At 35.7% G+C, this 13188-nt stretch overlaps 1 long non-coding RNA gene across 1 annotated transcript in view; it reads right to left on the reverse strand.

Annotated features, from left to right (window-relative positions):
* Positions 1-1529: 1529 nt before the first annotated feature.
* LOC126052235 (uncharacterized) overlaps positions 1530-13188 on the reverse strand; it is a 68552-nt gene continuing 56893 nt past the window's right edge. Inside the window, exon 3 of the long non-coding RNA XR_007509986.1 lies at positions 1530-1568. This is a non-coding gene — a long non-coding RNA (uncharacterized LOC126052235). The remainder of the gene's footprint in view (positions 1569-13188) is intronic.

Raw genomic sequence — 13188 nt, forward strand, 5'->3', positions numbered from 1 at the left:
TATATAAGGTATGATATTATCTTGCTTAACAGAACTAATAAAGAAATTTAGGATTAAGTTACATAAATTATGAGTGGAACATCTGACAGAAGCGTTACCCTTCCCCCCTCCCCCCCAACCCCCAGGCTTATGTTATTTATGTAATGGAGACTTCTGGACATAATAAAGTTAATTCATGAGTCCGTAGCATTCAGTGTTTGCATTTCTTAACATCATCCTGATGACACTAAACAACTGTCCTGATGAGAGTTAGAGTGAAGTATGTACATGAAATGAATAAATTACTATGAATGTGGACTAGATCTGCAAGATTTTGATACTGGTCCACATTACAGTTTTCAAAGATCTTAGATTTAACATAGGATGAGTATATAGCAGTACAGGTAGGTAGGAAATTGACAGATAAATTTGGGTTCCTCACCGAAATCCCCATTTCCTCACCATTTATGCTTTGTGCAGCATTTGTCTTTATTTTCATGTACTTTCAAATGCAACAAACTAAATATTGTACTGAATGTAGCCTTTGCCCTAAACAACTGTAACCAATACTCAAAAGGAAAATTTTAGACATCTTACTCTTTTTTTAAATTACAAAAGACCTCCTTATAATAGTCCCCTTCTGCTTTTTGCTATACTGAAAAATATTTTCTGCTACAAGCTATTTAATGCTGATGCCTGGCAGGACATAACCATATCTCAAGATATATGGTGAATGCTGGCATACAAATTGCTCTTCAGCTGTTATGAATTTCTCTTTCTTGTAGTATTGATTTCCCAGGGAAAAAAAAAAAAGACAAATTACTTTTAGACATGCTGGGTATTATACAGCAGGGAGGTAGCATATTCCCTTTACTTTTGTTGTCACTGCCCCAGTTTCATTTAACAAATTGCTCAAATAGATTCATTCGCTTAAGGTTTCTTATATGAGACCCAGATGTTTTTTATCCCCAACAGCTGACTCTGAGGAGTATGAGGTAATGACAATAATAGCTAACACCTTTTATCTTTATGAGGATTCTAATCATATCCTCTACTTGTTTTGGAGTTTGCTTTTCACAAGAGAAAAGAGAACTCTGGAACACAAAAGTGCTTCTCAACTTCTGGAAGAAGACCTATGTATGCCTTTTTGTCTGCACTCCCCCAAGACATACACATATTCTGGCTTCCCTCAAATATTAGAGCATGTGGATTCTAAAGATGCTGGCTGATCCAGTCAGGTACCTGATACAGCAATCAGGGGGAAAAGGACTCCTTCATGCAGTGCAAAGTGTTCCTGCCTGGCACACAAGGCACAGTCAGAGAGGTTCCTCCCCAGAACAACACGGAATGCCTGGATGTATGTGTTCAAATTGTCAACGACCTGCCTAGGGTGTCCAAACTTATAAATGATCTGAAGCAAAACCATGTGTTTTATAGCTTTTCCAGGGCTGCAATTCTTGTCAGTCAGATTATTTCTAACTTTCCGTCTACTGGCAACTATTCTTTCTTCATTCACCTATTTAAATCAGAACACAAAAATGGAAGTTTACCTATTTTCAATGCCTTTTCTGCTGAGGTCCATATGGTCTCTGAAAATAAACAGCAATTTCTTGTTAATTTCTATTACATAGCCATGTAAATCCACTGAACGCAGCTAGAAGAAAAGGGAGTATGTGCAGTTTTAGAGTCATTTAGATTATGATACAAATACTTTACATTTTTAATTCACACGATTAGTTGCAAGCATTTATTTATCAAACATTATTTGTAAGTGATCATTTTGAAGATATGGGTAGGGTATTTGGATAATCTGGATTTTAATCAGAACTGCTTTGTCTGCACTACCTGGGTGCTTTATACGGCTCCATGGATTTGCCTTACTGCAAAGAGCACTTGAAGTTGTAAAAGTAAAGTTTGCAAAAAAGAAAATGGGAAATTTTTTTCTTGTACCCTTCTTCCTCTTTTTCAGAAAAGGAGGCTCTTTCTGTCTCACATAATCTTTGCATAGCTTCTAAGATGATGCACACAATCATTGCCAATAAGGGCTGTAAATTATAGCTAAAGGACTACTGTACTGTCCCTTAGTACCTGAGTTTAAATGAGGGTTTCACCCCACTTGTATGCTCATTTACTCTTTAGCTATACAGATTATTTTGTTTGTCCTTACTTAGTTTTCACGCTGTAGAGTTCAGACCTTAAAAGTTTCAAACGCTCTCTTCTGGTTGTGAATACTGATGATGTAGCATATATTTGGCTCTTCCATTTTCAAGAAAATATTTCTAATGCTAAATTTTACATCCATAGTCTATAGGTTACTGCACATTATGCCCAACCAGATGGCCAGTGATTTTTTAACAATAACAACAATTTCATACCTAGTTGAGATGCCTTATGTTTTATTAGGCCCAGCCAACTGAATTATTTCTGCCAAGAAATTCCAAGTGTCTCCAAGGCTTTTCGGCTCCAGTGGTTCATAAAACCAATGTGAAAAATGAGTTTTGAGGACTTATGACTAACTTTCCATAAGATCAATCCTTCCCTTCTATTTCTTGTTATATGCATGCAATTATATTTTTATTGCATTATGAGAAATCACTGCTAGAAATTGGAGGGCAATTGAAATCTATACATTTGGTATGCTTTCCAGGAAATGTATGAGAGATAACATAATTCTCAATTTCCCTGGAATAATTATCTTTTTGGCAATCTTGACTGAGAAAGACATGGCAGCATGGACATTTTCCCAGGATGTCCAACAGTTCAGGTGGTATAGCATTTGCAGCATATCAAGAAATGCCAGAGAAAAAAACATTTTCTATGCATCTGCAGACAAGCTGACTAGCCCATATCATGGGCCTTTTGCATCTTGGATTTCTTCAAACTGGCACATGCAGTGGCAATAGCCGGTGTACAGGCAGTAAGTCCTGTGGGCTTGGTATGAGGTTACTGAAAATGCTCCAATCGCTTGGACAGGACATGTATCAGACTTCCAAACCATAAACGTTTTGCAAAACTTCTGCTGAGTCAATGGTTTGCACATAACTTCCGATTCACTCACATAACTCAGATTCACTGCACAGGGTTTGTCTCCCTGAAGCGTAGGCATGTACAGCACAGACAACACCTGCACTAGTCAGTCACAACTTGGTCTGTGTTCCATGGAGAGGAACAGGTACTTTTGGGGTGTGATTCACCTAACCAAATATAGTTGCTGACTTAACGTGAAATGACTCCAGATTCTGTTGACTATGTTGACTAACAATCATTGACTATGAAAAGAGCTTCACATGACAGGCTAAGTAGTGGACATATAAATGTTACGGGAGATTAACTTCATCTTCTTTATTTGTGTGACACAGAACATGCTCTAATGCAATAAAGATAATACAGTTAAGTAAAACTTGCAAATTAAGAGTTATCTGACGTTTAGTATATAACATACACGTTGTGAATGTGAAGTATACTGGTGTTTATTTTGCCAAGACTAAGTCAACTTGAAAATCTAGAATAATTTTGGATTTATCACTGTTTGTTAATTTATACTTATGTATATAGAGATAATTGCATGCTATTTCACATAATGTAGCTCATTTACCTGACTTCATGTGATGAAAAAGCATTCACATGCTCAACTTAAAAGATTCCATGCACTATAAATACTCCTTTATACATGCAGCATTTTCCAGTTCAATCTCCACATCTACATTCGGTTCTGATATTTTTACTCTGAAAGCACTCTAAATGGTTTCTTTGTGGGAAAATGTACACTCAGAATTCACAGATGATCTACATGCATGTAGGTATTCTGTTTAGTTAATTCTACATATTTTAGGCTTACCTATTTCTTCCGTATACAAATAAGGTTTTTACAACTCAAAAGGCAGCATTTTTAATCCCAGTGTATCAACCAAATTGATGAAAATATACGAAGAAATGTAAACCTGAGCAAAGTGACAGTGACTTAGAAGTTCATCTGGAATGGTAACTAATTATCTCCTTTCCTTGTGCTTGCTTGAACTGATAATTTTTGCAATGGAATATTTGTAATTATCAGGTTATTTTTTTAATATATATTTATTTTTATATAAGAAATCACATAGTTTCACACACAAAAGCTTTAAATGTGCAGCTTTTGTCTATAAGAAGAGTTTAACAGAAAAATGTTGACTGGTTATGGAAGTGGGGTGTGTAGATATGTACAAAAAGTTCATTTCTTTCTTACTCAGCCTCCATTGTTGGTTTGATTATCCAGGACAGATTTTAATAAATATGTCTAGTATTAAACCCTGCACTTCCCCTACATTACTCTATTGAGAATTCAACAGTGAAAAACCCCGCACTGAATTAAATAAAACGATAAAAAGAATAATGCCCATAGTAGATCAGTATGGATGTCACTTTGTCAAGATTGCGTAATTTTGAAAGCATCCCAATTTATTTAGTAAAAAGTGTATTAAGACTAGATTCTGCTTGTGTTCTACAGCCAGTCTGCTAGAGTTTTGACCTTCCTTTTAGTTCTCTTTATCAATAATCTACAATTTCTAACAGATTTTTTGCACTAATGCCGTTTCATGTTAATGTTCTTTCAGATAACGCTTATATCATCAGTCAGAGACAGTAAACAGCTCAGAAATTATACTACAGGAGTTCAAACCATATGAAATAGGCTTTCTGGACCAATTTTCATTTTCATTAAGCAGAATTCACATCAGTTTCCAAGTTGCTGAAAGGAAAGGATGTAGAGAAATTGATTTGGCATCAGTTACATCTGTTTTGGATTTGGAATATCTACATAACATCAGAAGAACATAATACTTTGAAAATGTAATTTTTGTCATTAATTCATTTTTTCCATTAATAATATTCTACTCCAGCCACTTCTATCGGGCTCTACCTGGCTTTGAATATTCAGACTTCTGACCTCTTTTTTTGATTATAAATCACTTTTTCTTCCTCTCAACAAATAGCTATTTTATTAGTGATTTTTTTAAAGTCTGCTGAAATAATAGATCCCAAAACTTGGCATTTACTAAAAATGTTGAGAAATATAAGGGCAAGAGAAGAGATGTTGTTCTGATAATCTGTCATCACACAAAATCAAATATATATGGTCGGCATACAGAAAATATGGTATGCCGAAAAGCAAACTAAGCTCAGAAATATACACACTAACTTGTTCCATCATTTCTAAGACACTGCATTAAACTCTCTACTTGTTTATTCAGTATTAATTTTGTTGCAGAATACCATATTTTGTTGCACAACACAGCTTCTAAAAATATGAAAAAGCACAAAGATATGATTAACTGTTGGAAACCACGAATAAATAACAAAGTAGTTAAGACTGCATAAACAATCCTGTGCTAATATTCAGGCACTTTTGCACATCTGATGTTTCAGTCATTCAGACTCATTACCTCAGTACAAAATACCAGCTGTGACATTGTAAAGGGGTTTTTAGCATGTTAGATTTCTTTAATCACATTCTGGAAATATTTGACTTGTCTGGTTTTGCCTGCTTACACTTCCACTTTTGCAGATTTAGGACAGATGAATGTAGAAACACTGTGCCAGGACTCATGGCAAAAGATAGCTCTGAGAGCTACCTTCAGTGGACACTTGTTAGAGCAAACCCTAAGCTGTTCTAACCTAGAACAAGAAATTAGAGCCTGAACTAGATCCTGGCTAACTTCTCACACTGCTGCAACCTGCAAAAAAATCTCGTCTGTTGACCCACACAGAGGACAATGGTTTGTATTCCAAAGAGCAACTTATATTGTTGTGCCTGATGCATGATAAACTGTAAAAGGAAGAGACAGAAAACTGTTATTAGAGTGCCTCTGCAAGGAATTAAATAATCATATGAGGCATTGCCAATACAGCCAAGAAACAAAACTGCCTAAAATACAAGGGATAGATACATACAATAATAAATGTGAACAAAAACAAAAAAAAGTTTAGGGAGAGCTAATTCATAGGAATTTTCCTGACTGAATTAAGCTGCTTGAAGTAAAATGCCATCAGTCTTGCAGTGAACAGGATAAGTGCAATTTTTTTGCCATTTGGTTTTGATACATCAGCCAGCAAACCCAACTTGCTGTCATTTCAAAACAAATGAAAGTGGGCAGCCAAATCTATCACTCACACTTGCTCTAACTCTGAAAGAAATGACAGATTTAATTAGGCTATTTTTCTACAAAGAAAATTGTAATCAAAACGTTGGAATATTTTTACTGGGTAAATACAAATAACTGGAGAGTGTTTGCAAAAATTGAAATTTATGGCATATGTCACAAAATTTCCAAGTATTAAGGCACAGTGTTCATATAACAGGAAGAGATTTGCTTGTCATTTCTGTACAGTGGAACACTTGCTATTCTGCAACACTCACTAGTCCTGTCTGCCCACTGCCATATCTTGCAGTGATGATATTGCCAGTTATCACATCCCTATGTTAATTGCCCTTTAATGAAAGTCAATATGTGTGAGGACCGTGCTAAAGAAGCAATCCTTATACCATCACTACTGTGATTCAGAACCAAATAACTGATTATTAAAAACAAATAAAATATTCTAACACAAAGTTTTGTATTTCCAACTGTTTTGAAAAACTTTGTGGAGGTCCAGTATTTCATGGCTTAGACTGGAATAAAAAACATGTAAAGTTTGTTCAAGATATGCTGCAGGGAATTTTTTAAACTGTACCTCTGTTTGTTTCTAAACAGATTAAAACATCAGTTTTAAAAGGTCACAAGTAGATTTTACAAAGGTACTTCTGATCATCACATGTTTTATGTTCTGATAAATGACTGTCATACATGTGAAAGAATGTTCTTCCGCAAGAGAATAGAAAAACTTTACTATCCAGTAAGCCATCAATGACATTTTCTTTAATATGTCATTTTAAGGTGAGAACAAGTTTAATTCTACATTCAGCCAGACAGCTGACATTTTTGCAACCTTTCTTAGTGTTTGGTCCTTACTAAACTACCAAGAACTACTGATTATGGAACCCTTACTAACTACAGATTTTCTTTGTATCCAGAAGCAATGCTAAAAATTTCATTGTGAGAAATTTGATGGGTGAACTTAGGGTATTATTGTACATTGCACTGAATGACTTGTCTGTGGATATTTCTAATCTGCAAATAAAGATATTTGGTATTTAGTATTGGTGATATGAGAGTCTCAGAAAAATCATGCCCGTATATCTAGACAAACTCTCCTGATTTCTAAGGACTTCTATATTCAAATCTGAATCTGAAATATGGATCTATTTCTAATTTAAAAATATTTTCTATTTAATTTACATTTTCCAGAATAAATAAGCTCACTTTTCACATGAATCTTACCCTTTTTCGAGAGAAGCATGTTTCTAGACTTCTATACCTACCTTAATACCATATCATCATTAATTCTTATGAACCATATGCTCTGGCTTGAACATTGTGAATGTTTTAAATGCTAATACTGAAACTGATCTGGTGGTTCATCCTGAATGGATACAACATTACTTTCTGGAGAGTAAAGTTCTGATTGAATCACAAAGAAAGATCTATTTTTTTGATATATGTAACAGACATTACATACATTATTGTCCTGGTTTTCAGCTGGGATAGAGTTAATTGTCTTTGTAGTAGCTGGTACAGTGCTATGTTTTGAGTTCAGTATGTGAAGAATGTTGATAGCACACTGATGTTTTCAGTTGTTGCTAAATAATATTTCATCTAAAGTCAAGGATTTTTCAGCTTCTCCTACCCAGCCAGCGAGAAAGCTGGAGGGGCACAAGAAGTTGGCACAGGACACAGCCAGGGCACCTGACCCAAAGTGGCCAAAGGGGTATTCCATACCATGAGACGTCACATCTAGGATATAAACAGGGGGTAGTGGGGGTGGGGGAGATCACTGCTCGGGAACTGTCTGGGTGTTGGTTGGCGGGTGGTGAGCAATTGCACTGCGCATCATTTGTATGTTCCAATCCTTTCATTATTACTGTTGTCATTTTATTAGTGTTATCATTATCATGACTAGTTTCTTCTGTTCTGTTCTATTAAACCATTCTTATCTCAACCCACGAGTTTTACTTCTTTTCCTGATTTTCTTCCCCATCCCACTGGGTGGGAGGGGAGTGAGTGAGTAGCTGCGTGGTGCTTAGTTGCTGGCTGGGGTTAAATCATGACGATTATATAGAGAGGTTAACTGGAAATAAATCTTAGATTATCATAAAGTGGGAAAAGCACTGTCAACCTTTCCCTTTTCACTTCGACATCTTGAAATATTCTACTGATGATGCATAACAGGAGGACACAATGCAGCAGTGTCATTATGAGCAGAAGCTGGCATTTTGGTCAAATTGAGCCCTTAATACCTCAGTAAGCACAAGGAAAGTAAGTTCTGATTAAGAAACATTATTTTACACCACTTTATAAACCCTATCTAGATGACAAGACATTCCCAAATGTTTTAGCAATTTTGGCAGTTAACTCAATTCCTACGTTCCCCAAGAAAACCCAGTTAGGAACAAAAACAGTATTGGTGATCTAGCTTAAGGTGTGATTAAGAAAAAAGAACAGCCATATATCTACCTCTTCAGATCTAGAAATTAGACAATTTGCAATAGAAATTAACATTAACTTTTTTGCCTTAATAGAATCTTATACTTCCATTAAGAATAGGTTGGTTACAAGAGGAAGAGTCCAAGGTATATTTAAGGCTAAGACAAATGGACTTTTCTTCGCTGTTTTGGTATTTACTAATAGGAAATGTATTTCAAAACTTACTTCACAGTTTTTCAAAGGTTTTAAAGTTGCAAATATTTTTAAAGCTCCAAATCCCCAAAATGAGCCTGCTACGCCTTCAGTGTCAAATTATGTCTTAATATTTTCATACAATTTTATTTGTTTCAGTGGATATGAATTCCACATATGAATGACAGAAGTTGGGACTGAACCCACCAAAGCATTTAATACTATGCTAACTTTCAAGCATTAGCTGTGCTAACTTCAAAGGTTTAATCAGTATCTAAAATGCTAAACTACTTTAAACCAGACTGGCACACTTCGTGACTGGAAAAAATTCTATTCAAAGTTAACATGCAAAATATTTAGTTGTATCTGGTTATTTTTTTAAAGCACACAGCAAAAAATACCACATACTCATTGCTCCCAAATGTAATGTGTACACACCCATGCAGACATGTTCCTCTAGCAGAGGACAAAGACACAACGGGGATGAAACTACTCTGCAGTTTCTAGACATGACAGCAACTTGTTGACAGTCAGTTGAATACCTCTATGAAATAGCAGAGAACTTACTGCTCATTCACTGTACACCTCTCTATATTAAATAATGCATAAATATATAATTGCCTTTCTGTTTAAATGATTAAATTCATGCTGATAAACTTTTATTATTCATTACAATTTTGAATGAAAACTACAGCTTCATTTTACGCAAAATTTAAATATAGAACTACTTAGGAGAAAGTAGCACGTAGTGAGGCAAACCTGATGAAAGCATACTGTAGGTCAAAAGGTGTCTCTCTGGGCTTTGGTTTCAGCTGTATCTTCTGAATGTGACTGACATAAAGCCAAATATACCATTGTGTTAGAACAGCACTTCCTTCCCCCTTTTAAAATGACGAATGCTTTTGATAAAGAAAAATACATGGCACTTGATTCTGTTGCCCACATAGATGTATCTTGTGCCACCTGAAATGTCCTAGGTTATCTGAGACATTGCTGCTGCACTGTTAGATTTTGCTTATGGGTTTATGGGATACCTGTGCCATCTGGAGCGGCAGCTGAAGGCCAAGCATAATACCCTAGAACGTCTAGGGGCACTAAATGGTTATGCGAGGGCAGTTGAATCATACCTTTAAAAGCAATCATGCCATAATTTTTCAGATGAGTAGTGGGGATTGGAAGCTGGTTTACTCTTTTTTATTATTATTAACAGAAGCTTGCATTTTTGTTCTTGGATTATGTCTGGTGGGTTGGTGGAGCTGGCGGTAACCTAATCCCCTGGTTCCAGACCCTTCCTATCAGTGGTGTCCTGAAACACAGTAGAGCAATGCTTTTAATCCTGCTTCTGGGGTTGCTCGAAGAAAATGTCTTAAGGAATTGTAGCAGTAAACTCACAGTTCTTGAATGTAAAAATATTTCTACATAAGTAACTTAAAAAACCAGCTCTATCGAGCTAGGTACTCTTAGTATTTGTAATATACAAATTCTGCCCAACTACTTGCCTGATTTTCAGCAATCAAGCAATAGTGTCAATAAATAAATAAATAAATAAATATTTCACAGCTCAATGGTTATGCTTTGGTAACTTAGTGATACTTGTATAAAGGTCCAAAAATCAAAAGTGATATGATTTGTAGCATATAAGTCACCAAAATACCATGGCTATTTTTGTCCCTATGCTCTACCTACCAACTATCATAAGGAAGAAGAGAACCTGCCCCCACGCTTGCTTGTGAGGCCAAAAACAAAGGCAGTTAGCTCAACTGCATGCTACAGAAGCTCTAATACACTAGTGAAAATATGAGTTGGAATTAGTCACTCTTTATCCAGCTTTCCCTCACAGGTAAACGTGCAGCAAAGAAAAGTGTAACTTACTGTCAGCAGACAGCAAGGATTTGTGCAATTTCCAGTCTGTATTGTGAAATCTTAGTGGGGCTCCATGACCTACACTCTGCCAGGGTCTCCTGGGATCTCCAGGAGGCTGCTGAACATGGAACACATTTCCTTTGCTTCCAGCACACTCTGCTCTCCAGCTTGTACTCTTGCTTTCACAGTGAACTTTTACCCCCATCTTAGATGAAAACAAGCAGAATGGTTGTGAGATTTCTCCTGTCCTGCAAATGTGACTGATAGGCAGGGCAGATGTTGCTATTAGCTTGAATGCAGAAAAGTGAGGTAGAATATAAAATAACAAATGGTAGGTTATATATAATCTGAATAATAGTTACGTAGCTTTTACACACCATTTCCCATCTGTAGACCCTGTAACATTTTACGAAAAGGCTTGTGTTTATCCTCACTTTATAGATGGAGAATATATTACAAAGGATTTCCCAGGATCACAACGCAGTTTAAACAAGAGCCAGAACAGAAGTTAGACCTTGACTGCCAAACCTATGTCCTGGAGACCAAATCGCTACTCCTGCAATTTATGGACAAGCCAATTTTGATGAGATGTTAAGAGTTATTTTATTTGCTCTTCAGATTAATTAAACAGGTTTTTTTTTAAATAATGACATTTTAATATTGCCCTACACTGACTGTAAAAATAAAAATCGGTCATCTTTGCCAAAACAAATTAAAATAGCATAATGAAACACTCTGCGGCTCAGTTTCTTCAAATTGTCGGTTGCCCGGACACTGAAGTAAGTAACACATGCTCAGAAAGGTCTCAGCAGTCACAAAGTATAGTGTTAATTTTATATGGTCAAGTTGAAAAATGTTGAAAACAAGAATGGCTGAATTTTCATAATGCATCCGTCGTCAAAGGCTAGACACAAAGTTGAATCAAATTACAGGGAATGTTCCTTTGCCTTACATAACAATTATGAGGGAGATAATATTTCAACATTAAGATGAGAAATACAGATTTCTGTTCAACAGCTGGCAAGCTATGTATATTCAATAAAAGCTGTCATAAAGAGGTTGCCAAAAATCAATAAGCTTCAAGAAATAAGAGCATGGTTGCAAATATTTTGTGTAGTTCTGAGGTCAAGTAGCATGGCAATGGGTGAAATAGTGAATACACTGCAGTGGGAATTCAACTGATTACTAACCAGCACTTTTGACAACAGGAACAGACTAATCAGAATAACAAATTTGTTTTATAAAGAAAGTAATATGACTATACAGGAAGTAACATTCCTATGTGAATGCAAAAAAGGGGAGATATTCAAGCATGACACTGAGATGACAGCTTCAGAAGAGGAAAGCATAAGAATTATTTTTCCTAATGATGGAGGGTGGACGAGATCTCAAGAAAAAACTAAGCGGTTCACATTCTGTTATAGTACATTGATGGTGATAGTACAACATGCCTAAGGAGCTGGATAGAAAAGATGGATATAGATTCAAGTCCAAGAAAGAGTAGGTTTGGCCCATATTTCAGAACTGGTGACAGCAACTGTATTTGAAACAAAATATGAAGCAGAAGGGTCAAGTAAAGCTCAAGAATTAGCCAAGAAATATAGAAATAAATGATGCTACAACTGAATGTAATTGAGATTTAACAACTGATTGGAATGTAACTTTTTGACTGGTGAAAAATTTCAGACTTTGGAAATGCATTTGGAAACACCAAGTTGCAGTTGTGAATAAAGGTACTGCGAAAAGATTTAATTTTATGTTTCTTTTCTGATATTTTTATGTAATAGCTCATCAATTATAATATTAAAAAGAAAGCTCTAGGAAATGGCTGTACACTAAGGCAACTCTTCAAAGACTTTATGTGATTTGTGACTTGGAAATAGTATAGAAAGTGTGAGATGGATGCTGAAGCGCTCTTGATCAATTCAGTATGGTTCACTTCATGACTGAGATTTCAAACAAACATGTAGATGACCAGAACGGGCACTGAAAAAAATGTCAAACAGGGTATTGATCTTCCTTACATTATGAGCTGTACCTGATTTATAAACCACATTCCATAAGGTGACATGTGAGATATGCCTGATCCCTCTTTTATGTCTGACATATTATCTTTTAATTTGTGTTCCATAAGTCAAGTTCTTCCCTTAGGTATGCAGTGGAATTCATGCTGTACTAGATACAGAATTAAGATACCTTAAAATAGAAAGTAAAAGAAAGTCAAATATAACAAAGTGCTATATAACTTGAAAGCTATTGACCTGGGATAATGAAAGGGAGGAAAAATATCCCTAAATTCATGTGGCAATCTTTCTCACTAGGATGATTGATTTTATTCCAGTTCTCATTCAATTCCAGACTCATTCAAAACTAGATGCATCTCTGTGCTTTATATCATTCAAGTAAATATTCCTTGCTAAAAAGACCTTACAGGATTTTACAAGAGAATTAATTCTGATGGATGCACGAAATTGTGAGCAGGTTAATTTTATATACATTGTCTGGTGTGTCTTTTGTACACTTGATCCTTAAAATCCTTTCTTCCAATATGCTAATGAAAGTAAGATCTGGACTTTGCTGAATGTAGGCATGAGTTTAA

Source organism: Accipiter gentilis, chromosome 3 (assembly GCF_929443795.1).
Source record: "Accipiter gentilis chromosome 3, bAccGen1.1, whole genome shotgun sequence".
NCBI lineage: Eukaryota > Metazoa > Chordata > Aves > Accipitriformes > Accipitridae > Astur > Astur gentilis.